This window comes from Protopterus annectens, chromosome 6.part0 (genome assembly GCF_019279795.1).
Source record: "Protopterus annectens isolate FY-2018-M chromosome 6.part0, PAN1.0, whole genome shotgun sequence".
NCBI lineage: Eukaryota > Metazoa > Chordata > Ceratodontiformes > Protopteridae > Protopterus > Protopterus annectens.
In genome coordinates, this window is record NC_056737.1 from 721,154,909 (window position 1) to 721,178,473 (window position 23,565).

The window sequence follows — 23,565 nt, forward strand, 5'->3', positions numbered from 1 at the left end:
TACTTTATTTGGGTTAGCAGTCTCTTAGCATAGGCATAGGTAGGTACCAGGCTATCGGCCCAAGGGCCTAAGTAAGCCTAGCCAACAAGATTCCCTGGCTTACACCACCCAAGAAAGTTATTTTCCTGTGCCCATGTCGAGCAGAGCCACAGAAGTGATCCCTGGGGTGTATTTCCTATTTCCCATCCACTTATAATAAAAAGCTTTACAGGTCTTAAACACAGGACCCCATACTCAAGATTATATCACCCAAGATGGGACTTGAACCCACAATCCCTGGCTTAGGAGGCCAATGCCTTATCCATTAGGCCACTGGGGCCTGACACTGGGGCATGTGTAGAAAAATTAAAAAAAATATTCTCAGCTGTGTACATTTTCATTTTTCTGATGAACATCTCAAGGAATGGAACATTCTTTATTCAGATATAAAGAATATAAATAATTTTAAACAGCTTCTAAAACAGCTTTATATTGTAACAGTTGGTGAAATGATACCGTCAATAAATTAAAATTTTGTGTATTTGATATCTACACATAAGAAATTGCCAGTAATACCTACTACAATATAACTATGCTAGACTATACAACTACCATGCAGTTCTTCTGTACTGTCCTTGCAGCCCAATGTTCCTAACTCACATGCATCTTTACAGCCTTTTCCCACAACCCGCAACTCTAACAACCTACCTACTCTACTAATACTTATCTAATAAATTCTTTAAAAACTGCATTTGTTAAATATACCCATTAAGACTTCAGTTATCTTAAACTATGTATTTGCTATAACATAGGGCCTCAAACAGCCAACAGCTTCTAATTGTACCTATGGATGCCCCTATTGCTTGCGTCTCTGTATGTCAGTAAATATGTAACTACAGGAGTGTATGTAAGTATCACATGCATTCAAAAACTGCTTTGTGGTCTGTGTATGTGTTACTGTTTTCTTTTTCATAGGAAAACTTCATGTAATTGTCAATGTTGCATGTGCTGCATATGTTATGGAGCTTCAGTCTTTGGGCTTCTACTGAAAAGGGGCTTTGCCCAATCAGACTTTCTTGACAAATATATGCAAATAAATAACTTAACTAAATAAGTAAGTAAACAAATAAATAAATACATAAACAAATAAATATGTATCCCAGGCTGGTATGAGTCTAGCACTGAGTAGCATTTTTCCTCCTCCAAGGGTGATGCCACAATGTGTATAGAAGATGTTTGACTTACAGAATTGGCTTAGTTTCTGGTGTCATTCTAAGGGTGTGCAGCATTTGCCATCATGAAAGTAGTCAGCAGATCATGCTGCTTTGCCAGGAGTGGTCTGCACCTCTCCCCTCTAAACTTTTGAATATTAGCTAAAACGTTGTCCTCCCCTGTAGTGCCTCCTTTTTTAGACAATGCTAAACTCAAAGTACTTCTGACATAGCAAATCAAAACTTATAAAATCTACAGGTGTTACTGCTCAATGCTAGGAGTTTAAACAAGACTTTGTACTCCCTACAAGCTCTCCTCACCATATAGAATGCTGATTGATGTCTGTGGGTTTAATGCTACAGAGAGCACACCTGCAGTGCAAGGCAATAATGCTTTCCATTTAGATCAGCTACTACACAGACATGGACTAAAGGTGGAAATGGCTCAATTTACATAAAAAAAGAATATACCTCCAAGCTGGTCAAACAGGACAGCCCACTTGAACTTCTCCACATTTAAATCACCACAGGCAAAATCTCTTACCACTTCCCTGCAAGCTATAGGTCCATCTCTATGACCCAGGAAATCATAACATGCATTTAAGCTTACTGGAAACACTCACCATCCAACCCAATCCCATATTCATGAGCAACTTTAATTACCTCACTACTAACCAGGAGTCATATATGAACATGCAGGTACAGAGATTCCTGGATTTTGTAAAAACAAACTCCCTGAACCAGATTTTCAATATGCTGACCAGGAGCGCAAACATACCGGATCTGGTCCTCACTAATATAGGAGCGTGCCGCACAACCCCTAGCATAATGTCCTCTCTGGTATAATCAGATCACAAAAAATGGTATCCCAGCTAGCCCTGGAATGTTTAGGAACTACTCTAAGGCTTCATTCAGAGATAACCTGGCAAAATTTCAAGCCCCATAAATCTTGAGAACACTGCTGCCTGTGTGGAACTGTTCACAGAAACCTTATACAAGTGTGTTAATAGCTGCGTAGAGGTAGCAGTACCCATCAAGAATAAGTACAGAATAATTCAAAAAACAAGCTACCCTTTTGGAATCATAACATCAATAGGCTATACCACAGAGGGAAGAAAATCATGTCAAAAATTAGAAGGTATAGCACCAAGCAAGGTAAACCCACTTTCATCAAACTAAACAAACAACTCAGAGGAAAAATAAAGTCTATTCAAAAAGCACAAAGGCCAGCAGACTGTGGTATAGAAATGCTTTATTAAAGCATATATAAATAGAGCAATAACAAACCAGTTTCGGCTAAGCAAGTTAAGCAGCCTTCATCAGTGTTAAGTCAAAAAGCCATAAAAATCCTTGCCCTAATATAACACAATGTGGGAACAAAATTCAAGCTCATTGGTTGATCAACAATTCTCATTAAGCCTGGGTGGGAATAAACCACCCAACTTAATGATCCATTTCTTTTCTTTTGTATTTAATATTGAATGCCACCCCGCTTTATTTGTTCTATTCCCCACAATCCTGTCTATAATAATAAATCTAAAAATAGCATTCTTGTGTGTCATCGAATGTTTATACAAAGCATTACTGGATTTTTTGGTCCTAATATCACTGCAATGTTCGGATATACGTAGTCACAAGGGTCTAGACGTTTGTCCTATGTAAAAGGCCGAGCAGGTGCATGTCTCAAGATAAATCACCCAGTCAGTTCCACAATTGGCATAAAACCTGATGTCATAAATGGTACCTGTGTTCCTGCTAGTGAACTGTTTGGATTTGTTCAACCTATGGCAATGTGTGCAGTGTCCACAAGGTACACAACTAGAAAGTAAATCACCTGTCATAGTTGTACGAATGGGATGTGTATCTAAACAAAAAAGAACTTCCCCTGCGCGGAGGCAGATGCACGGCTCGAAATGTAGCAAATTCAAAAAGAAGAAAAGCCAGCAACTGTGAGCTGTAAAAACTTGATTTAATGAATCATAATATAAAGAACCACATGAACAGACCGGTTTTGGCTATGGTCTTTACCTAGCCTTCATCAGTGTAAAGTTACATAATTATTGTGAGGTTCTTATATAGTAAAGCTTAATTCTTAACAAAATTTCATTGGTGAGCTCATAAATATGCATACATATACTCATAAATATTCATTGAGACCAGGCTGAAATAAAGCACCCAATTTAACAATCCATTTTTTCTCTTTTGCATTCAGTTTGGTGTGCCATCCTGATTTGTTAGTTCTATCCCCAATTATTTTGTCAATGACTGTAAAATGAAAACTGGCTGTGTTGTGTTTGAGGGTATGTTTATATAGAGCATTATTGGGCCGTTTGCACTTGACATCACTAAGATGTTCAGATATACGCAGTTTAAAAGGTCTAGATGTCTGACCGATATAAAATGCATGACAGCTACAAGAGGCCATGTATATAACCCAGTCTGTATTACAATTTGCAAAAAACCAAATGTCATATATATTGCTGGTATTATTGCTGGAAAAGTGTTTCGTTTTTAACACAAATTTACAATTGCTGCAGTGGCCACAGGGCATATAACCCACAAGTTTATCCCCTGAAATAGAAGTTTGAATCATGTACAAATTTTTAGATTCTGAATGATGTTTATAATGATTGAAATGTGCTCCCAAATTTTTACCTTTTCTAAATGAGAATAGACATGTTTCAGATAGATGTTGAGACAAAGCAGTGTCTGCTAAAATAATGTTCCAGTGTCGGTTAATGGCATCCATTAGTTTATTGGTGTTTCTGCCATACGTAGTGGTGAATCTTAAGGTGTTAGTATTTGTTTGGGTTTTCTTTTTATATCTGAGGAGATCAACTTGTGTTAAAAACGAAACACTTTTCCAGCAATAATACCAATGCCAAGTGCAAATGGCCCAATTACGCTCTATATAAACATACCCTCAAACATAACACAGCCAGTTTTCATTTTACAGTCATTGACAAAATAATTGGGGATAGAACTAACAAATCAGGATGGCACACCAAACTGAATGCAAAAGAGAAAAAATGGATTGTTAAATTGGGTGCTTTATTTCAGCCTGGTCTCAATGAATATTTATGAGTATATGTATGCATATTTATGAGCTCACCAATGAAAGTTTGTTAAGAATTAAGCTTTACTATATAAGAACCTCACAATAGTTATGTAACTTTACACTGATGAAGGCTAGGTAAAGACCATAGCCGAAACCAGTCTGTTCATGTGTTTCTTTATATTATGATTCATTAAATCAAGTTTTTACAGCTCACAGTTGCTGGCTTTTCTTCTTTTTGAATGTTTATCTAAAGCCATGTTTGAAATGATTGAAGTGTGATCCAAGGGTCCTTCCTCTACGAAAGGAGAAAAAACATCTCTCTTGAAGAAACTCTGATAGCCTATTTTCTGCTAGGAGGATATTCCAATGTCTTTGGATGCTATCCAATAACATGTTGGTATTTCTCCCATAGGTGGTTACAGACCGAATTAGTGAGTCCCCCCCGTGTTTTATCTATATACTTCAAAAGGTCCTTTTTCTGTCTAGTCCTGAAGCCCAATTACTGGTAGTGAGTATATCCCCAGTTTTATAACCCATTTTTTTAACCTCATAGTCAGGTCCTGTTTGAAATGTTCATAAGTGGCTGGATGTGAGCAGATACGCTTCATCCGAAGAAATTGAGGTTTGGGAATATTCTTTGTAATGTGTGGTGGGTGAAAACTAGATGCATGTAGGAGAGAATTATACTGTGGATACTTGCAGTAAACCTCCGTGTGTAAAGTATGATCCTCGTTTTTGATAACTAACATCCAAAAAGTTTATCTTTTGTGCATCATAGTTGACTTTGAATTGTATTCCCCACTTATTGCTGTTCAAGTATTCCACAAACCTCTGAAGGTATTTAGTGTCTGCTCTTCACACTATCCAGCAGTCGTCCAGGTAATGCCTCCATATAGCAATTTCCTCTAAATATATGTTGTGGCTGGTGTCATAAATGAGATGTTCTATTAATGCCATAAAAAGATTGGCATAAATGGGGGCAAAAGATACCCCCATGGCCGTACCCTGGACCTGCCAGTAGCATTTGTTTTGATAATAAAAAACATTTTTGGTCTGAAAATGTTCTGCTTGACAGATCAGAAAGGTGTTGAAGCCTGGTGGATATTGTTCAGATCTATATAACCAATATGCAAGTGCCTGTAAACCAGACCGATGGGGAATATTGGTGTACAAAGCAGATACGTCCAAAGTACATAATAACCAACCTGGTTCTAATTGCATATCTGAGATAATTTATAAAAAATCGGTAGTATCCTGAACCCTGGAGCGAACCTGTTTAAGTAAAGGTTGTAAATGTTTTGTTAAAAATTGAGAAAGTGGTTCTGTAATGGAACCCTTACCTGAAACAATAGGTCTTCCTGGTGGATGATTAAGATCTTTATGTATTTTTGGAAGTAAATAAAGATATTGGCTCCTGGGATCAGGTACTGTCAAATGATATAATATTGAGTCAGATATGATGCCCTCCTCCTTAGCAGACAAAAGAAATTCATCAATTTGTTTCTTAAAACTAGGATTGGGGTCTAGAGGCATATGTATATAGTACCGCCCATCATTCAGTTGCCTTTCTGCTTCAGCATTATATTGCACCCAGTCAATAACAACCACTGCCCCTCCCTTGTCCTCAGGTAGAATCACCAAATTTTTATTATTTTCCAGTTCATGTAAAGCCTGTTGTTTGATCTTTGAGAGGTTGTTGGGCTTGATCCCAAGTTCCCTGAAATGAAAGTGTAGATCTTTGAGAATACTTGTTTGGAACATCTGGACATTTTGATGCATGGAAGGCATGAAGTTGGATTTGCGGTACGTAAACACATCATCTATTCTAGAGTTGTCAAATGATTGGAAATGCAATTTCAAATTAAGCAGTTGGCAAAAGGATGTAACATCCTGTGCAAGAGAGTCCTCAGAAACCAAGAAACCAGGTACAAAGTTTAGCCCTTTATTTAACAATTGAATATGAATTTGTGACAAAGATTCTGATGAAATATTTAACACATTATTGCTTCCAATTATTATTATTGTTAATTATTATTTATTATTATAATTATTAATTATTATGCCTTCTAAATATCATGAAACATGACCTGTCAGGCCCTCTGGAATCGCTATTTAACAGTAACCTCCAAATGTGATTTATGCCTAACAAATGGAGAACACCAACAACCATCCTTCTGCACAAAGGTGGGCCATCTACAGACCTTGGAAACTACAGACCCATATGCAAAGCCATGGAAATAATTGTCATGGAAATGATCAGCAATGACATAGAAAACCCGTAGACCCTGGACCTTACCCATTTTGGTTTTGTCAGGGGTGGGTTATGCCTACTCAGCTTGGTGGACTTCTTTGAGAAGGTCGCCAAAGCAGTGAATTAGGGCAAAATGGTTCACACTGCCTACCTTGACTTAGTCAAGAGATTTGACACAGTACTCCACTCAGGCATTGACAGACTCTAGAGGTTAGGTGTAAACCTTATGTCACCAGGTGGATAGCCAGCTGGCTAACAGAGATGACCCAGGAGATTAGAATTGGGGAGTCAACTTCTACAAACAGGCCAGTCACAAGCAGAGTGCCTTAGGGATTGGTCCTGGGACTGCTCCTTTTTGGCATTTACTTTTCTGAAATCAAGGGCAATGCCAATAGCCTCTGGCTTTCCAAATTTTCAGACAGTTGCAAATTAGGAGCAGTCATGGAATCCCCCACTGACACTAATGTTCTCCATGAAAGAGCTGATACAGACAACTTGTGCAGAGCCATGGACTAAAACTAATTGCCAAGAAATGCATAATAGCATCCTTCAAGAAGTCATCCACCCCTGTAACTATCACATTGGCAACACCCCCACCAACTATCGAACAGTAGTAAGGGACTTGGGGACACAAATAGACAGTAGTCTCTACAATAGTGAAGAAATCATTCTATGTTGTGCAACTTTTAAACAAAGATATGGCATCTAGGTCAAAGGAGGTCATTATTCCACTGTATTCAGCATTCATTAGAGCTATCATTGAGTACAGTGCCCCTTTTTGGTATATACCTAACCAACCACATCCAACATTTGGAATGCCCACAAAGGTTCCTGTAAAGAATACAAGGCATAAATAACGTGTCTTATGCAGAGTGCCTCAAAGCCGTATCCCTGTATTCTGTCTCCTACAGGCTGTTGATGGGAGGTCTATGCCTGGCATAAGAGGCATTGTCAGATCCCACCCTGGTGAATCTCCTGCATATCTGTAAAACAAGCACCACCAGAATTACTAATTCTAAAGACTTAAACCTTGTCTGTGATACAAGTAGGACCTGCTGTAGAGACAGGTATGTATCCCAGAAACTACCATTCTCTGGAACAGTTCTCTCTATCCATGTGAAGCAGAGTTCCTCCCTAACCCAATTCAAGTGTAACTTGGACAGTTGGATAGGGAACAGGAAATGTATCCATGGTTTGGCACCTGTGTTTCTAATAGACATAGGCAGCCTGTAAATAGTTTATCTCCCAGGACCTTGCTTGCAAATGTTTTATCTCCCATGCCCCTGCTTATGTTTATCAAGGGTACCAGAGGTTGTCAGAGATATGGGATGCATGACTAGGCTTAAAAAAGACCCTAGTGGTTAGTAGCCTGGTACACACCCATGAGCCTATAAAGTTGCCCTATAAGTAGTGTGTTTGTTTTTTCTTTCCATTTGGTGGGATTTAGGTTATGATGCTGAATAGTTTAAGTAGAGGCAAACAAAGAACATACTAGGCACCGATGAGAATGCAGTATGGTAAGTTGTCTGGTCCCATGGAAGTATTATTTTTAGCCTTTGATTGGATTCTACAGACTGCTCTAAGGTGATTACAGAGGGAACTACATTTTTAAGGATAGTAGGGGTAATAATGTGGGTAGGTGGGGTAAATTTAACACTAAATTTCTCTGATAATGTATTGGATATGTCCCGGGATTGGAATATGTGATATTATTATAGATGAGCAGAGTGCATTGCTGGATATTTCTTAATTTCCTGCTGTAACTAAAGAAAGATTTGTAGGTTGTTTTGGTAGCTGTAACAACTTTAAGCTCATACTTTGCTTTACATTTTATAATAGTACTCCTAAGTTCCTTGTTGTCATGTTTCATTATGGATTTGAAGTAGGGGAATGGGAATTTCTTACAGCTTTTCATTATTTTCCTTCATTTATTATACCATTTGTTAATTTGGGAGTTCATCCAGAGAGTTTCATTTCTCAATTTATCATTATATTTATGATAGGCAGGTTCTTTATTTAATATGAAGCTGTTTTGGTGTTAGCAAAAGTTGAAGGTGAATGCAGCTTTCTCATTTGGGTCCATTTGTGTGCAGTTGTTGGAAATTTTGCATAGGTCTTCTACAAGCTAAAGTAGATTTGTCCTGGTCAAGTCCCTAAGAACAGCCTCATTGCCTTCCATGTTATGGATTGATATCAGAATATAGACAACGAGAAAGTTATAAGGGAATCCTAAGTGAAATATTTGCTCCGGTAGAGATTTTAGCTGACTCTAGAACAGAAGCTGCTGTTAAATAAGGATAATTAGTAGAGCATATAAAATATTCTATGATAACTACAGGAATCAGTCAGACGTTATACATATTGTGAAGAGAGACTGGAAAAGCAATTTAAAATGGAACAATGGGAGGACATGTATATGGTTCCCAAATATGCAACAAAGTCCAGAAAGTTTAAGTTTTTTTCTTGGAAGTGTTTGTATAGGTATCTTATACCCTAAGCAGATTTCAAAGAAATTGTCCCCAAGTAGATAGTAAATGTTGTAGATGTGATGGGGAAAGGAAAGAGATAATTGGGAACATAGTTTAGTGATGAGTTGGCAGATTTAAAAAATTCCCTTTCAGAAATATTGGGTGAGCAAATGGATGTAACTAAGGAAATTATTATTTTGAGCTAAGACACGGGATGTGAATTTCCTAGGCATAGTAAGTTTAATTTTGCTGGCTGGCAAAAAGAACGATTATTAGAAAATGGAAATCAAAGTGTAAGACAACTATATTTGATATATTGAATGTTGTAATAAAGATGAAAGAACTGAAACAGGGATTTTTAGAAAAGGGAAGAGCAAATTACATAGAAATAAATGGAAACTGTTGGAACAATATATACAGAATAATTTGGTAAAATAAAGCAGTGACACGACAAAGGCTGCACTCTCCAAGTTAAAAAACTTTACTAGTACACATAACACAAGCGCTTTCACTAGTTTGCTCATCAGGTGTAATAGAGGCACTATAAAACACACACCTTAAATACACCTCCCTATCACATGTTAAAATCAATTAGCATTCATTTCAGAAATATTTAAAGGTAAAATACACAAACTAAAAAACATGTATAACAAGCATAGACATATTAATATCATGAAAATATTATCAAAACTTTTAATACATATATATATATATATATATATATATATATATATATATATATATATACAATTTATTCATATAATATAATATTTCATCTTCTGATGGGTCTAGACTTTAATTTAGGTCTGAGGGAGATGCATTAATTTAACCCATTCCCTGCATCACCCCTCATCCTAACTATCCACGTAGATTCAAGTTCCTCTGTTCTCTGACGTACATCCCCCTGCCTAGCATTCTCATATACACTACCTATGGCTAAAAATTTTAAAGTATGTGTTACATCTGTATTTAAAACATGCTTCGCAAGGGCATTAGTTTTACTTCCCTTACTAATGTGATAAACATGCTCCTTTATGCGTTCCTTAAAAAAAATCTATCAGTTTTACCAATATAAAACTTTTCACATAACGTACAATGAACAAGGTATACTATATGTTCTGTTTCACAATTTGCTGAGACATTAAAAGTATAAGTAGGCAGGGGGATATACGTCAGAGAACAGAGGAACTTGAATGTTTTTTAGTTTGTGTATTTTACCTTTAAATATTTCTGAAATGAATGCCAATTGATTTTAATATGTGATAGGGAGGTGTATTTAAGGTGTGTGTTTTGTAGTGTCTCTGTTACACCTGATGAAGCAAATCAGTGAAATCGCTTGTGTTATGCGCACTAGTAAAGTTTTTTAACTTGGAGACTGCAGCCTTTGTTGTGTCAATGTTCTATTTTACCAAGTTTTTCAACATTTTGGACACACTGAGTTTTTGGTTGTCCTGTTTTTGTATCTACTTTTGTTCACTTTTGTTGCCACCAAGCTCAACTTTATGTTAGAGAAAGGAGTTGATACAGGAATTGTTGAACTAGACCATGATGGGACTGTTTATGCTGGTAAGAAGCCTAAAAGTTTTCTGCAAGCTCTGTCAGTGAAGACTAATCCATTGATAAACTGTGTTGGTGTTGGTGATGATGAAGCTGACAAATTAGTGGATATCATTAATTTAAAAACACAATTATTCTCCTTGGAGAAAGATTTGTATAAATTAAAATAGAGTCAGATTCAGAAGTTCCATCTTGAAGCATGTCTATCTGAAGGCATTGTACCAAGGGGTCTGAGAATTTTGAAAATGCTGTCTTATATTAACGGAGATAATGTTTTGCTGCTTGAATGGCAAAAAGTGAATTTGTAAGCCAGCTTCGTTATCTGAAATTGTTAATTGATGCTTCTGACAGAGAGACTGAAGTGTTAATTAAATCTATCAATTCTAAACATGCTGAATTGATACAGTGTAGAAGCTGTTCTCGAACCTTTTCTTACTGACCTACTTCATGAACTTAGGGTCTATGAGAATAAGTTGCAGAAAACAAAGATCTCTAAAATTTGCCGTGGCCGGAAAGATTTTCTGTCCGGTAATGTCTTCACTTGGCCCAAGGATGCAGGCCCAGCCACCAGTGGGACTTCCGTACAAAAATCTTCTACTGTTGTCAAGGCAACCATGCAAGTATCGGATAATTTGGGTATACATGTGAGAAATGAGGATATGTCTAATGGTGATTCAGGTTTATGTAGTGACGAAGTACAGCTGAATCCCGTTTCTATTGTAAAGGAAGCCTTTTTGCAAGTGAGAAAGGTTTAGTTTATAACCTCTCGCAGGTTGCTTTAACTGAATCAGAGTTAAGTGTATTGCAGAAGGGCTCATCGTTTGTGCCGTCTGAAATCTCTGACTATACGGATGTAATGTTTGATATCAAGCTGTTTTCTAGAAATTTAATGTTGAAATGTTTGTATGACAAGCATACTATGAATAATAATGATGGTTCTGTTGTTAATAATATGATTTTTAAGAGACCAAGTACTTTTATTCCAAAAATGAACTCTCTTATAACAGCCTTTAAAAAACTATGTATACAATATGTTTATGACTTGAAAGTTAAACAAAGTAATAATCAATATCATATGAGACCTTCCAATCTTAATAAGGAAGTGAGGGATGTATTAAGAAATTTAGAGTTGAATCCTAGTATTATTGTCCGACCAGCCGATAAGGGGGGGTTCTTTGATGGTTTTGGACAGGGCTTGGTATATGTATAAGATGTTTGAAATGTTGGAAGATGCTGCATTTTTTGAAAAAATCACTGAAGTGCAACTGAATAGCATTAGCTATGATGTACATGTGCTTTTGAACTGCTTGTTGGATATGAAATTGATTGACGAAAGTCTTTATTCATATTTTATGATAAGCAAGCCTATGATACCTATGATACAAGGCCTGCCTAAACTCCATAAAGATAGTTTAAATCTTCCTCTTAGACCTATAGTTTCGGGCAGAAATTGGAGCACCGAGACTATCTCTGTGTATGTTGAAAAAAATTTAAGGCCAATTTTGAATGGGTTAACACATATTCTAAGAGATACCAAGCATTTTTTACAAGATTTATATGACTGTATAGAAGAAACTAGTGTGAATGTAATTTTTGTTACAATGGACGTAGTGTCCCTGTTCACTGTTATACCTAATTCTGTGGGTACACAGAGTGTACAGAGGTTTTTAGAAGCACACCCAGATTATGATAGGTCCAAAATTTGTTTATTGATTAAGCTTTTAGAGATAGTTTTGGAGCATGATGTATTTGTTTTTGACAAACAGTATTATAAACAGTGCAGTGACATAGCTATGGGCACAGCTTGTCCCAGTAGCTACGCCAGTGCAGTGATGGTCGACTGGAAATTGGGAAACATGTTGCATGGACCTTATTATGGACAAATCTTGTTTTACAGGAGGTTTGTCGATGATCTTTTTATTTTATGGGGAGGTTCTTATCGAATGTTAGATGAATTTTTGAAGTTCCTGAATGACTCTACAAGTTTTTTGAAGTTTACCCACAAATGTCCTGATTTGGAGATATATTTTTTAAACATCACAGTGATTAAGAGTAATATAGGGCAGGTATATACCAAGTTACATAGTAAGGACTGCTATGTTAATCACTTATTACATAGAGAGAGTTCACATCCCCTCATATTTTTAAAAATGTTATTCGCAATCAGATTTACAGAGCTTTTAGATTAAATGCTATGGAGGAAGACTTTACAGATCAGGTGAACCATGCAGTAAATAATCTAAGAGAGAGAGGGGTTATGATGATCAGATGATTACCTTGAATGTGCAGGATGTGGCAAGCAGAAGGGATACTACTGCGAAACCTTTTTACTCTGCAGTAGAAGGGGTAACTAATACCAGTAAAAGAATGGATAAAGTAGCGACCAAGCTCGAGTTCCCTTTACGTTATACTAGGGATCTACAAAGCTACACCGATATTATTAGGAAGCGTTGGGGTATATTGACCACTGACCCTGAATTAATGCATTTTATAGATGCTACACCAACTTTTATGTATAGGAATAGTAAGTCTATAAGAAGGAGGCTATGTTATCCACGTAATGAAACTAATGATAGTGATTTGAGTGGTACACGGCCTTGTGGGAAGTGTAACTACTGCCATTATTTAGACACTAGCGGTGTTTTCCTACATCCTGTAAAACGTATACTTTTAATGTCTCAGCAAATTGTGAAACAAAACATATAGTATACCTTGCTCATTGTACATTATGTGAAAAGTTTTATATTGGTAAAACTGATAGATTTTTTAAGGAACGCATAAGGGAGCATGTTTATCACATTAGTAAGGGAAGTAAAACTAATGCCCTTGCGAAGCATGTTTTAAATACAGATGTAACACATACTTTAAAATTTTTAGCCATAGGTAGTGTATATGAGAATGCTAGGCAGGGGGATATACATCAGAGAACAGAGGAACTTGAATCTACGTGGATAGTTAGGATGAGGGGTGATGCAGGGAATGGGTTAAATAAAGGTATCCCTCTCAGACCTAAATTAAAGTCCAGACCCATTAGGAGATGAAATATTATATTATATGAATAAATTATACATATGTATTAAAAGTTTTAATAATATGTTTATGATATTAATATGTCTATGCTTCTTATACATGTTTTTTAGTTTGTGTATTTTACCTTTAAATATTTCTGAAATGAATGCTAATTGATTTTAACATGTGATAGGGAGGTGTATTTAAGGTGTGTGTTTTGTAGTGTCTCTATTACACCTGATGAAGCAAATCAGTGAAAGCGCTTGTGTTATGTGCACTAGTAAAGTTTTTTAACTTGGAGACTGCAGCCTTTGTCATGCCACTGTTTTATTTTACCAAGTTGTTCGACATTTGGGACACGTTGTTTGAGTTTTTAGTGGTCCTGTTTTTGCATATACAGAATAATGTTCAGGAGGAGGATTGAGGTTTAAAGGAAAGGAGGAATTGAGCAATTTATGTAATACTGGGCTGATGATAGTTATAAAAAAAGAAAGTTGTGCTGTATAAATTAAGTAAATGAAAATGTTAATATGGTTTATTTTTTTCTCTATTAATGTATGTTTTCCTATATCTTAAGTGATAATTTAATAAAGGTGTTTTGTTTTAAATCTCTAAGGACAGTCTCATTTACTGTGCTTTAAAAACTAGGTCTTCATGTCTGATATTTGGTAGGATATGTTTCCCTGTGGCACTGTCTGAATTGCACTTTTTAAATACAAAGATAATTGGAAACAAACCTAGCTTATTTATTTATTTAACATTTGTTTACAGGGAAAGTCCAACTTGAAACTAAGCCAATTTTCAGCGGAGCCCCAGGGAGAAACACTCCAGACGCAGAGCTTAGTTTTTGATTTGCATTGTGCAACAGACCTGGATGACAACTTTGCACCACATTTAACTGCAGCTGTGGCACTAAATCTCCCTGTTTGTTATAGCCACAGACAAAGCACTATTGGCTGTGGTATGCTTATTTGTTTTTCGTCATTGCGTTTGAAGCATTTCATTTAAGTGTTGGAAGCTCATTAGTTTTGAGTATTTATTTTGTCTTGGTTTACTGGCCACCCAGCTATATAAGGGGCATTCGTGCAGGAGTTATCATATTTTCTGGTTGAATTTGTAGTGGTGCATGAACACCGAAGAAAGGTAATCTGAGATGATTTCAGTGCTTTGGTTAATGATGAATCTAACGAGCTCACTGTGGAACTTTTAAAATTTAGAAGTTTTAGCTTCAGTAAAACAACTCTTCTTTTCTATCCATATACACGGGCAGCCATATTTGGTCTTTCTAAAAGGGTTTTGCTGTTGTGAATATGGTGTTGGGGTCATTTCAGGACTTCCCCTGATACAGCCACATAATATTATGATTATTTGTGATAGGGAGTTACATAACATCACCTGTGTCACCATTATTTCTTAGGTATTCTGACTACTTGAGGGGACCAGTATTTATCAACAGATTCATTAGTCATGGTGTATAACTTGAGCAGAATTGATGCTCTGGATTTAGTCATCCCAGTATATGCACATTGTGCGTTATAGGTTATAGTTTGAGCTTGAGCTGTCTGAACTATATAGGCTAAGATGACAGTTTAAACACAAAGAGGACTTGTCTGCTTGAGGACACTTAATTGTTATGTATCTGTCTTCCTGCCATTGTAAGGCAACCTCACAGTTTTTTGCAGGTAAGGTTGTCCAGATGACGTAATCCATCCATAATAATGCAGCTAACATGCATTTTGGTTACTCATATCTGGGTTAACCTGAATTTTACTGGGCTGAGTTCAGTTATGTCAGATTTCTATCTTAAAAACATTACCCATATTAAGCAGCTAATTTCACCATAGAACTTTGTTGAATCTCCTCCACTTTAGAACTTTGTGACAGTGATCCATGTATTAGTGTCTTCTTATCTTGTTTACTACAATGACCTATTACACTGGACCTTTGAATGGGGACCTGGTTCAGTTGCACTGAGTACAAAACTCAGAAGCCAGGGTTTTGTCTGATATTCCTCACTACAGGCTTAACTCCTTTACTTCAGTATTTCCTTTTGCTGCCAGTCAGTGCCTAGTAGATGTACGTAGATCTTAATACTGATCTTATGAGCCCTATGCAGTCTGGATCCTGTCTGTTTGAAATCACTCCTGATGTCTTATTCAGCAGCGAGAGCTCTAGGTTGTGACCTGAATGGTCCCTAGCTGTTCCCAAGATCCAGTTAGGGACTGCCTATAGGCATTATTTTGTCGACCTTGTTAGAGTCCTGTGGAGTCAACTGCATTCTCTGTTACAGGCTTATTAAAACCGCTTTCTGAAGTTCCCTAAAGTCAGAAACAAAAAAATCCTTTAACCCACAAAATTTCATCTCAGCCCTAAAAAGCTGTAAATGGGAATTTCTCAAACATCTAACTCTGAATGAAGCCGTCAACTCCTTTAGAGATTCTAGGTTGCCATGCTTCCTCCAGAACCATTAGGGTTAGAGCCAGTTATGCACCCTTTTTGAGCATGCCGTTCCCTTCTTGAAACTAGGGACAAAGCCTGGGAACAGTACCACAAACACAAAACCCAGTCTACAAAACTAACATTTCTAGAATTGCATAACAAAGTAAAAAAAACTCATCAAACAGGACAAAATCAATTATTACCACAATTTTCAAGAAAAATACTGTAATAACCCCCAAAAATTATGGACTGCAGTTAATAACATACTATCTACAGGCAATACCCCAACCTCTGCCACTAACCCTGAAAACATAGCAACCCAATTTAATACTTACTTCACAGTAACAATACTAGCCTTAGCCAGTACAAACAACATCTCCAATAACCATGCCCCAATAACTCCCCAGCTCAGCAAACCCTTTCAAAACAACCCCAGTCTACTTACACTACAACCGTTAACAGTAAATACTGCAAAAAACTACTGCTCAAACTAAAACCAACTACCTAATCACAGACAAACTACCAGCCAAATTTCTGAAAGTAGCTGCTGAAGGAATAACTTACCCAGTAGCAATACTCATAAACAGATATATGTCAGAGTACGTAGTACCTGCTATCTGGAAAATATCCAATATAATACCTCTTCACAAAGGAGGCAACTCATCTGAACTTAGGAACTACCGCTCAATTGCTATTCTATCACCCCTATCCAAAATCCTAGAGAGGGTCGTCCATACTCAACTCATGGACTACCTTAATGCCTACACTCTATTAGCAGTCACACAACATGGATTTCATCCCGATCATAGTACAACTATGGCCCTCATGTCCTTTACTAACACAGTTAGCTGTCTTAGAAATTCAAGACAATTCCTATCTGCCATATTCCTAGACTGATCCAAAGCATTCGATATGGTAAACCACAACAAACTGATCAAATTCCTCTCCTCTCTAAACCTTAGTGCTTCCACTGTTACCTGGTTCCAAAACTACCTATCAAGCCGACAACAGGCTGTACTGTGGCAACACCACCTGTCCACTCTCCTGCCAGTCTCCCTAGGCGTCCCACAGGGCTCAGTTTTAGGACCACTACGTTTCTCCCTCTTTACCAACTAACTGTACACCTCCACCCACTAAACATCTGTGATACAATACGCAGATGACTCTACTACAGGACCTCCACACCATAACCCAGGACTCATTTCATCAGTAGAATCCTGGCTTATCAATTACCAACTCATTCTAAACCTGAATAAAACCAAGCTCCTCCTCTTCTGCCCCTCAAGGACACCTGTGACACTCTCAGATTTCACCCTAGAGTCCAAAAACAAAACTATTATCACCCCAGTGACACATACCAAACTGCTAGGGGTCGAAATTGACAATAATGTAAAATTTGATATCCACATAGCCCAAACTATCAAAAAAGTTCATAAAAAAAGTAGGCCTCCTTTACAGAAACAAGACATTTTTAACAAGATTCACAAAAGCTACCGGCGCCTGGTTACACCTCCTGTCATCCCTACTCTATGCCTCCCCAGTACTAACCAAGCTACGCAAATCAGTCCATTCTAAACTAGAGACATGTTATAATAAAATAACCACGTTCGCTGCAAACTCCCCTTATAAAACACACCACTGCATTGCCCTTAGACAACTAAACTGGCTAGAACTCCCTCAGCTCCTCCAATACAAGCAACTAATCTTCACCCACAAAATACTCCACGAACCAGATAAAACCTCAGCTCTCCAAGATCTTATACAAACATATACCACCACTAGAACACCCCGTTCCAGTGACAAACTCCTAGTAAAATCCACCAAGGCTAACAACTCAGCTGGAGAATCCTTATTCTCTTAACATCATTCCTAAAATATGGAATAAACTACCCACTTCCATCACATCCATCTGCACCATAGTACAATTTAAAAAACTTCTATTCAATCACTTAGAAAAGACCTGGCTTTGCTCTTGCTACCCACCTGACTAACTCTGTATACTGCACTTTCATACACACCCTCTGATTTTCTTTAGCTCTACACTTCATAGTACTAGCCTGTTATACCTTTTTCCTTCCCTATTTATACTTACTCTAGTACCTCAGATCATTTCAAGTCTTCCTCAAAAATGTTGTATTTACTCAACTATATACTCTAGCACCTCAAATTATTGTAGGTCTTTCTCAGAAATGTTGTACATTCTGAAATGTGTACTAGTCTTCAGCTTGTATAATACTGTATACTCCTTGATGTACAAATTTTGTAAAATTGCTAATATGTCATTTCTTTTGGTTATTTATGTTGTACAATATGTAGTTTCATTGATGACCTGTACTCTTGTTATTTTTCTTGTTGTATAATGTTTGCTTTTTATATTGTTGGAGCTTTTCCCCCCGGGCCTCTGCTAAAAATGGACATGTGTCCAGTTGGACTTTCCGGTAAACAAATGTTGAATGAATAAATAAATAAAATATTATGTATCGTGACGACCATCAGAATGGACCAGAATTAGAACTTAGACAAGGTATACATCCTGACTAACTTTTCTGTCTGCTTTGATCTTAATCATAAAAACACTCTTCCATTCAGTCAGTAACTGTTGCATAGACGGGTATAATGAACTCCATAACAGTCTCAAATAGATGGAGTTGACCCCTTATCTAAAGAAACAAAGACATGACTATCAAGCTTCAATTTCCAGCTACAGAAATCATAAGAAAGAGGATTTTAATCTCCAAAAAGGTTTCTGGTCTGTGTACCCTTAGCTGCTGTGTAAAAGCCTGTCCCTCTGCTAGGTGTCATATAGAATTCTGAGGGGTTGTCACTGCTTAGCCTTCCATGCTATGATTGAGCTAACACTCCTTGAACTCCTTCACCTAAACAGAGCCAGTGGTAAAGCAATCATCTGCTCTAGAGACGTAAACCTGTACTTCCATAGTTTTGATAGGTACCTTTTTGGGGAATAGGCTCCTCTTACATGTTAAGCAAAATATTTCCCTATCAACCCTTAAAGTCAGTGTGGATGACTGAATGATCACAAATCTTCACAAGGGGATATGTAAGGAAATTCTGCTTGGGACATTGTTAATCTCTAATCATTACCGGGTGATGTGGCTGAGCTTCTTAATGGCTTCTTTGGCACTAAGCTTAGTAAGAAGCTATGAACCTAATAATAGAGCAACATGAAGTTTTTGTAAGAAAGAAAGAAATGAAAATAAAAACTGTCAGATGATTAGACTGTTAACTTATGTTGCCTTTTAATTTTGTCCAGAAATGTAGGTTTTAATAAAATCTCACTTTCTTGTAATAAAACTACATGTATTTTATAAAGTATTTAGAGGCTACTGCTTATAGTTGTTAGCCTGTTTTTAATAGTGCTTCAGCATTTTGGCAAGCATCTTCCTTGTTGGGTATTTTTTTTTAATGTCAGTTCCTTAATGGTAGGCTGCATCAACAGACAAGGAGATGTAATGGTACATTGTTGATCCCAGAAAATAATCAGGATTTAAAATTGATTACATCTGCTACAAGTGTTTCCTGTCACAGCCCACTTTTCATGGATTCATATCTGTCTGGTGGATGCCTGCAGCACAATAACCCTGCTAGATAATAAGTGAACTAGTCAGCAATCATTGATGGTCATCCTGTTCAGATCTGGGAATCATCTATGTATAAAATTGGCCTTATCAGGCAGTGCTACATACAGACCTTATTACTTTACTTCTTTCAGATGCAAAGAATAAGACCTTTCATTTCTTTTCTGTTTCTTAGAACCAAGGGTTTTTTCTAGTTATTTCCAGCTTTACGCCTGCAAAGACTGCTTCTAATAGCCTGATAGTACGTAACAGGCTCTCCTTACTTGTCTTCTTTAATCAAGATGAGTTTGTTTTCATTTCCAGCAGAAGTTGGCATTAACAGACCTAAGCAGATCCCAGAATCACTAGAAAGTAGAATTTGTGTAAAAAAAATGAAGTAAATTAAAAGAATAAAAGGAAACTAGCATTTTGATTGACATGACATTGGGGGCTGCAGTGATGATCATGGCACAGGTGGATAATTTCAATGGTCATGAGGAAAATGGGGAGATTAACAGTGTTGCATAGTTTACATACAAGCACAGATTTCACCTAATTTAGGAAAGAATTTTACAAACTATTATTATTCATTCCATAAGTGTTAAACACTTGAAACATTCATGTGTATTTAAAATCGTCAACATTGTTTTGCCTGTTGTGGTTTTAGTGTAGCTTAATGGAGAACTCCCATTAGTACCGAACTCCAGGTGTGTTCCTAGCTGATGGTCTCATTTAGAACTCTTGTGCAATGTGTCACCTTTTGTTAAGTTCATTATTTATTCTTACTTTGTTACCCGGGGTAATGCAGTGATCCCACTGGACCTATTTTAGTCTCAGCTCAGGGTAAACACAATAGATACATGACATTTTTTACAGAGTGAATGGCAAAATGCAATATATACATGTGTTATATACACAGTGAATAATATAGTTGGCTTGAAGGTATATAGATAAATTATATTATATTATATACAGACTAATTAACAAAAGAAAATATGTGTGTGTGTGTGTGTGTGTGTGTGTGTGTGTGTGTGTGTGTGTGTGTGTGTGTTATATACAGAGTGGACATGCTGAAGAAATCACAATCTAAAATTGAGTCAAGAGAAGGCAATGTAGTGGGAGGAAGGTTATGAACAGGTTAAGTTATATGAACGGAGAGATAGCAGTTGCATTTTCCTAGAGTCTTGAAATGTGTTTTTATTTCTGATCGAAAAATGAGGTAAGAGGACTGAGCTTTAAGAAAAGAAGGGAGAAATTTCAGCAGTTTGGGACCAAGGACAAAGCATGGTCTGTGCAGTGAAGCCTAGTTTGTGGGGTTTGTAGAAGAGAACATGAGTGATTAAGATTTCTGAGGTTGTATGTTGGTGCATCTCAGAATAGGTTGGAGGCTAGTGGGGGAAGTTGTCATTCTTGATAAGTTTAAACATTTGACAAGGAAGTAGAAAGTCAGCATTTAGTTTTACAGATAGCTAGTTAGCTTTTTTGTTCATCTCTTGGAGAGAGAGACAGATGAAGCTACAAATTGTGTTTGAGATAGAGTGCATGGTGGATACATTTATTTTAGAGGCTTCACTATTGAGAAGGAGACAATATTCTAGCTGAGCCAGTAACAAACGTTTACCTATGGCATTTCTACAGGGTCTGGAGTGGGAAGAGGAGATCCTATTAGCCTAGAATATGCCAGAGTTGATTTTTTTGTATGTGTAGTCCAGGTGAATTTAGAAATTTAGGAAGAAGTCCAACCAAATCCACAGGTATTTGAACAAAGTGACATTTTCAATAGTGTTATCAAGAACAATACAATATACCCATAACAAGTAGATGTTCATCATTAGGTCACGCTTAACAGTATGTCCTGTTAAGGACTGGCCCAGCTGACAAGCTTCCAAAGCTTTAGGGCTACTTCCACCTGCTCTAGCCACTGTGCAGCTCAAGGAGAGAAGTATGAAATCAGTGGCAAGGATGCCAAGACTTCAGAACTTTCTTGCCATTAAATGTGCTTCTCCCAGTAGGCTTTGAGTGATCAACAGTTGGCTCTTGCTTCAGCAAGAATAGGCAGATAAATACCATGTTGAGGAATACCTTGGACTTCAACATATTTTATAAAGAAAAGTGACTGCTCAACTGACCTTGTCAGGTGAAAGCGAATCACCCTTGCTGGCATCAGGGAAGAGACCAGGTGATGCTGCTTTGCTAAGCCATTCTGTGGAGCTTTGTTTCCAAAGAAGAGACTGTCCTTCAAGCTGCTGTTTTTCTAGGGTGGAGGGCGTCTGAAAGTAAGAGGAAACTTAAGTTCAGACATGTATCTTCTCCTAAGGCAGATAAGGAGGATTGGCTAGGCTTTGCTAAAGGTTTATTTAAAATCTTTCTTTGTTTACACGTGAAGTCTTCCCCTTATTAAAAAGAAAAAGATTTTTCTCTTTCTGAGATTCTTATCCACAGTTTGAGGGACAGGATTTAGACTTAGACTAGGTTTCTCAAATTCCTACTCCACAGTATGGCAAATCTTGACTCTGAGAAAAGTTATTTTTCAAATTCCCCTCCATACGAGTTGCATTTTTATAATATTATATAGGGCCAGAATGAAGGGCTTGTTTCAGTGGGAACAAAGAAATACCAGAGTTCCAGCAAAAATAGTATAATTAATTACAGGTGGATTTATTACAGCCTGCGGCTCTTCCTCCTGTGTTGCCAGCGATCATGCTTTCTTTCCAGCCAGAATTTGTGTTACAGTCACCCACCTGGTCCCATAAAATCTGATAAATCAGATTACATGGCCCCAGTCCAACAAATTACCATTTTTCTAACCCCATGTAAGATTATGCAGTAATTTTCAGTCAAAATCAGCTTCTGCCAAACTTGTTATGGCAGCTAGGAAAAGCCTTAATTGATTGGGAAGTAAGTTATTTAGCCTTCAGACTAATGAATTTTCAGGCTTATATGTTTCAAGTTTCTGCTGGCTTCCTTTGACAGTAACAGAAACTTAATTTCTGACCTTTCTTCTTTAGAGACTAAGGTCTCTCTGAATTCATTAGCATTCACTCTGTCTAAGGTAACCAAACTTTCTTTAAGATGTGCTCATATTAAGACAGTTGAATTGATCAGATGATGTCAAAGCTGAGATCCTGAATGTTCCTCTGAACAAAAAGGTGTTATTTGGTCCTTCCTCTGCTGATGTCCTTATACGGTTGGATGAAAGGGGAAAAGGTTAATTCAGGGAGGTTGCCAAGGTTTTTCAACCTTCCTTGCCAAAATATAAAATAAAATTTTATTCCAGTTCAGTTTCACTTTTCAGGAAACAGAATAAGGCCCAGGCAAACAACATTTCAAAAAAGTAATGGGATTGAGGTTCAAAGAAGAAAGGAGGATCCTCCCAAAACCAATGACAGTCTATGGAAATAGACTGGCTATATACCCCGTCATGTGCTTTCCCCAATCCAGCCTGGCAATCTTGTAAAAACAAGGCTTTTACTTTCTGTGGCACCAAATGATATTTAGGTTCTGAGAATCATTTAAAAAGGCTACAACTGGCAGTGGAATTTCATTCCTATTTTTTTCAGAGTTCCTTTTCATTTAGCTAATCAGACTTCCCTGTTCCTGCTGAGGTTTGATCAGATGCTGTATCACAGGCAGATTATAGAACCTCTTCCACCAGGTCTAAGAGAGAAAGGATTTTATTCAAGGATCTTTCTCTTGGTAAAGAAAAAAGGAAATTGGAGACCTGTTCTGGACCTTTAATTCTAATTATTTGCATCACAAAGATTTCAAGCAGTTTTTACATTTTTTTTGTGTTTGATTTACATTTTTAGTTTTCTGCTTTGCCCTTTAGTTTTATACCTCTCTACCATATCAAATTCCTTGGTGTTTCCTGGTTTTGAGAGCGAAATAATGGGGTGACATTAATTTCAGTGTTGTCCCTTCAGTTCCCAATTTTTTTTATTTTTGTTTAGAATTTTAATGATTTATTGCATCTCCAAAACTGCAGGGCTCTCATTTGGTGATGGAAACATAATTCATT

General features: G+C 37.2%; 1 protein-coding gene and 1 non-coding gene across 2 annotated transcripts in view; one reads left to right on the forward strand and one right to left on the reverse strand.

Annotated features, from left to right (window-relative positions):
• SAMD4A (sterile alpha motif domain containing 4A) overlaps positions 1 to 23,565 on the forward strand; it is a 2,460,818-nt gene that overhangs the window by 1,980,156 nt on the left and 457,097 nt on the right. The gene's annotated exons all lie outside the window — the stretch shown is intronic.
• Positions 247 to 319, reverse strand: TRNAR-CCU. Its single transcript has one exon. It is a non-coding gene; the product is annotated as a tRNA-Arg (tRNA).